The 5540-nt window shown below is 48.9% G+C and overlaps 1 pseudogene; it reads left to right on the forward strand.

Annotated features, from left to right (window-relative positions):
- Positions 1–2994: 2994 nt before the first annotated feature.
- On the forward strand, positions 2995–5052 carry LOC125528627 (annotated as a pseudogene).
- The last annotated feature ends 488 nt before the right edge of the window (positions 5053–5540 follow it).

Below are 5540 nucleotides of genomic sequence, written 5' to 3' on the forward strand. Positions count from 1 at the left end.
GCGGCGGTGGCTTGGGATGTTCGTTCTGGCTGGGGAAACTGCCATAAACAGATCGGGTCAAGGATTAGATCAGGTTCTGTTTAGTTAGGTTCAGATATCAGTATATAAAGCTTTAATCTCTTGACACAACAAATCGCTTCTATGGCTCAGTTGGTTAGCTTGCGTGCTTGTGTACCTCGTGGTCTTGGCTTCGAACCCCCGCCCTCCCAAAATTTTATTCTCGTTTTCTCATGCGCCCCTAACAAATGGAATAGGGGTAGTTTCGTCATCTAACTTCAGTCAACGTGTATTAACCAAACGGTAACGATGAAAAATGGTCTTTTGAGCTTGATCTAACAGAACAGTGGCATTTTTGAGTAGTGAAAATGTTTAGTGGCAAAACTGAGTAGCGTTATACAGTCGATGACAAAACTGATAAAAACCCAAGAAGAAAACAATGTGATCCAGATATTCGGCTGCTCAACCACTATATACACAACACCGGGGGGCTTTTAGGGTTAGCCCCCCAATCCCCTCCGCCGCTAGCCCTAGCCAACTCCGTCAATAAATTCTATCCGTCTCTCCTCTGTTTTTCCCCTTCTCGATGGCCGGTGGTATTGGCGGAAGCCATGGCGGGTAGCCTCCGTGCAAGCACGCACAATACGATGTGGAGGCCGGCAGCTCCAGACGCGCCGTGGAGCCATGGCAGTCGAGTCAGACGTGCGACCGCGGCTGGCTCTCCGGGAGTGACGAGCGGGACCTTTAGGCCATCTTTGATGTAGTCGACGAGCACATCTTGCCGCACATCAAACGGTGTTGCGGCGACGAGCGCGAAGTGGCGGCCGGAGAAGAAGGTGCGGTATGCCACCTCGCCGCCGCCAAGGAGGAGCACCCCTCGCCACCGCGCTTCACATGACGGCAGTGAAGTTTTATCTCGGCAGGGCCCGGGCCTTAGGGGTGTGCAGCCTGTGCGCTTGCACAGGGCCCCAGTTTTCAGGGGGCCCGTTTTGGCTAACAGTGGTGCAGCAGTGCGTGGCTATTGCGCAGGAGCAGACCCAGTTGCCTTCAATCCTGACCTCCCGGGCTCCTGACGGCTTTGTGCGCGCGGAGCAGATGCCTCCCGATCTCAAAAAAAGAAAATCCCTATCGGCCGATCCTTGCCTGACACATACTGAACGACAAATGGGCCCAGCCTCAAGTCCAGCGCGTGGCGGTGTGGGCGACTCGGCGATCGGCGTCGCGTGACTCGCGTCTCTTCCTTTCTTCGACCACGGCGCGATCGCAAATCGAGATCGATCCTTCGGCCTTTGCTCGGTACGATAAGAACAGTAGCGCGATGGAACAGTTTGAGCCATCACTGATCGCTCAAGCAGAAGGATTGGTGACCTCGTGAGGCCCCGGTTTGACCGTGAGTTTCGTCCACACTAGTGGATCTGACTTTTGATTTTTGCCAAACCTTTTATATAATTTTGTCCTTTTTATATTTTATATAAACTAGGATTTGGCCCATTGAAGATTTCATTTTAAAGGACGCTAAAAGAATGATAGTATTATTTAACAGAAGACTATGCAACCAAATATATGCGATTTTTGTACCAAACATATCCAACATTTTATACTTCTATTTATATATTTATATTGACTATACATTGTTACAGTTCTATTTATATATTTCTACTCAGTTGTGAGGTAGACCCATTTTCAGAATTTTGCACAGGGCCTCGGATTTTGCCGGCCCGGCCCTGGGCATCGATTAGCGACCGTCAATTTATGGTTAAATTTCTAGCGCAGGGTATGTAATTCCTATGTATGCACAGTGGTGGGATGATGAACAATTTTAGTGTGAAGTTGTTTTCAAAATTTGCAGCACCGATTTACGGGATGTATTATGTCACTGATAATACCTCAAATGATTTTTACGGTATCGATTTTTAGGGGATCTGCTAGAGATTCTCTAAGCGATCCGGGACTGCATCACGTGAAATTAGTACACTTGGGCAAAACTCACTACAATAGATGGTGCTGCTAGTAACAACTCGTTTCAGAAGTTTCGCAAATAAAAAGAAACTGCTTTCAGAAACACAAGACAAAAGATTCAGGCAAGTAGTCAGTCAGCTGAAAAGATTCAGGACAGGATGGTCACACTGATATTATCTTTTACTCGATAATTAAGAAGCCGGAATACATTTTTTTGTAAAAAGCTTGAAGATACTAATCATCCAGGAACATTCAGACAAGGTCCTGTCCAGAATTTAGAATAGAAGGGAAGTATGGTTACTGTGCATCAGATCAGCTAAGAAATATTATGCCTCATCCGTCGGTGCTACAGCCAGAATATTCCATTCCTGCAGACCAACACGGCTGATGGCGCTCGTTGGGGACTTAAATGGACGGCGTGTCATGACTAGCTAAAAACTATCATTTTACGATTTCTGACATTTGCACTGAACCGAAATTTTGACAGTGGCAAAAAACACGGAGGGTAGATGCTAATCGTGACATGAAAGTGAAGGTTCTATGCATCCAAGTCCCCGTCAGATAACATAACTTAAGCCGCGCTTCCGACTTGAGCGAAACAAACTAATTGTGAATTTTTGACTATTCATCGTAAAAACAGGCTCACATCACATATGCGGATGAACACGAATGACAGCGATGGTACTTGAGTGGAAACTCCAAGTAGAAACCCTAGCATACCTACGCGCCATTAATTGGACGATCTGACGAACGATGGCCATACGGTGCTGAATAACACCGATATTACAAATGACTAGATCCAACAAAGCATTAAGTGAGTGGATTGTGACTTTGTGAGTTAACCAGCAGGCATTGGCCTGAAGCGTGCGTAGCACGTACTACAACGGAGACTTGAGACTTGAGGTTGGCTGGCCTTGCCGGTCCTCTCACGTCTCAAATACAGTAAGACTACAGAGTTGCTCAGAAATTCCAAGCACCATGGCCAAGGACGAAGAGATCGGCATGCGCTCCTTCTGCGCCGCTGGTGGTACGAGAGCCATGCTTCTTCTCGAGCCTTACCACTTGGTCGCTCTGCTCTTGCTCCTCGTCGCTCCTGGTCGCAGCTTGGCGGACACCGGCGTCGCGGGTCGCAGCGATGTCCGTCCGCAGTTCGCCTACAACGGCTTCGCAGGCGCAAAGCTGACGCTCAACGGCGCGGTCGAGGTCATGCCGAACGGCCTCCTCATGCTGACCAACGGCACCATTCAGACGAAAGGCCAGGTCTTCCACCCGTCCCCTCTGATGTTTCGCGCCGACGCGAACGGCACCGGCGCCGTGCGGTCCTTCTCCACTACTTTCGTCTTCGCCATCTACGGGCAGTACGCTGACCTAAGCAGCGCCGGCATGGCCTTCTTCGTCTCAGCGTCCGTGGAGTTGCTCTCCACTGCGTCGCCAGGCCAGTTCTTGGGCCTCCTCAACGACACCAACAATGGCAACCGGAGCAACCACATCTTCGCCGTGGAGTTCGACACACTCTTTAACGCCGAATTCCGCGACATCAACAGCAACCACGTCGGCGTCGACGTTGATAGCCTGGTGTCGCTCGATTCCACCGACGCCGGGTACTACGATGACGGCACCGGGCCGTTCATGAACCTAAGCCTGGTAAGCCGGAAGGCCATGCAAGTGTGGGTGGACTACGACAGCACTACAACGAAGATCACGGTGACCATGGCTCCCCTTGGCGTGGCCAGGCCCAAGAAGCCCCTCCTGCAGACCACAGTCGACCTCTCGGGTGTGGTGCAAAGCACGGCGTACGTCGGCTTCTCATCGGCAACGGGCATTCTGTTCGCACAGCACTTCGTCCTCGGCTGGAGCTTCGCGCTGGATGGGTCAGCACCGGTGCTAGACATCTCGACGCTGCCAAACTTGCCACCGGCCTGGCCCAAGCCACGGTCCATGTCCATATCACTGAAGATAATTCTTGCCTTAGCATCGATGACGTTGGTTTCAGGAGGCATGGGAATCTACATCTTTGTAAGACGGCGTCTCAAGTTCTCCGAGGTGCATGAGGACTGGGAGGTCCCCTTCGGCCCGAACCGATTCTCTTACAAGGACTTGTTTCATGCAACCGAGGGGTTCAGTGACAAAAACCTACTTGGGAGGGGAGGTTTTGGCAGTGTCTATAAGGGTGTGCTTCGAAGGCCTGACATGGAGGTCGCCGTGAAAAGAATGTCACATAGTTCAAGGCAAGGAATAAAGGAGTTCATCACTGAGGTGGTGAGCATTGGTCGTCTTTGACACCGAAATATCGCGCAACTGTTGGGCTACTCTAGGCGTAAAGGTGAACTTTTGCTGGTTTATGAGTACATGAAAAATGGTAGCCTTGACAAATACCTACACAATATAAATGGCCTAGTTTTGGGTTGGCCTCAGAGGTATTGGATCATCAAAGGTGTGGCCTCAAGCTTGTTCTATCTTCATGAGAAATGGGAGCATGTCGTCATCCACCGAGACATAAAGCCAAGCAATGTGCTCTTGGATAGTCGGATGAATGGGCGGTTAGGTGATTTTGGTCTTGCAAGGATATACGACCATGAAACCTCCGCTCAAGCCACCCGTGTAGCTGGCACCATTGGATATCTTGCACCAGAACTCATGCACACAGGGAGGCCAACACCCTTCACCGATGTATACGCATTTGGCATGTTTCTCTTGGAGGTCACATGTGGTCGTAGGCCAATCTTCACCGACAAGCAAAATAATAGGGTATTGTTGGTGGAGTGGGTACTTGAGCACCACCGGGATGGCTCAATCCTCGACACGGCAGATCCACGACTCCAAGGGGAATTCAACATGGAGGAGGTAACCATCGCGCTCAAACTTGGTTTGATATGCACCTACCCATTGCCCAATGTGCGGCCTATCATGCGAAAGGTCATCCAGTACCTCGGCCGTAGTCACTCGCTGCCTGATTTATCACCGGCCTACATAAGCTACACATCCCTAATGCAGAACGAAGGGTTTAATTCATACAACATGAACGCGGCATGTCCTGAGCTCGCAATTAGTGTTGCCACTGTATCTTCTGCAACAATTTTGCGAGACGGAAGATGAAGCATTTATGTAATTGACACATCTCTCTCTCTCTCTCTCTCTCTCTCTCTCTCTCTCTATATATATATATATATATATATATATATATCACACACACCTTGAAGACCTCAACCGGATCATTTTCACTGTACACCATATGATCCCCGCAAAGAAAAGCACCATATGATCCAATTAGCCCGGGGATCTCCATACTCATGTATGAATTCGACATTTCATATTGGACTGGATTATGAGCTATACTAACACATATGCCCGTGCGTTGCAATGAGAGAGGAAAATGATATGCTCCGCTGCGATTAAAAATCGATTGTCATTAAGCAGGTATGCTGGGTTGAGGATAAGTTTGATGATGACATAAATGATGAATCAATTGACAACCAGATTATTTGTATTATTTGTTTATATACTGGACATGCATTTGTACTTGTTAATTGCTCCCATAAATTTTGGTAACTGTATGAAAAAGCAATCTGGCAAAGGACTACACC

Source organism: Triticum urartu, unplaced genomic scaffold, assembly GCF_003073215.2.
Source record: "Triticum urartu cultivar G1812 unplaced genomic scaffold, Tu2.1 TuUngrouped_contig_5001, whole genome shotgun sequence".
Lineage (NCBI taxonomy): Eukaryota > Viridiplantae > Streptophyta > Magnoliopsida > Poales > Poaceae > Triticum > Triticum urartu.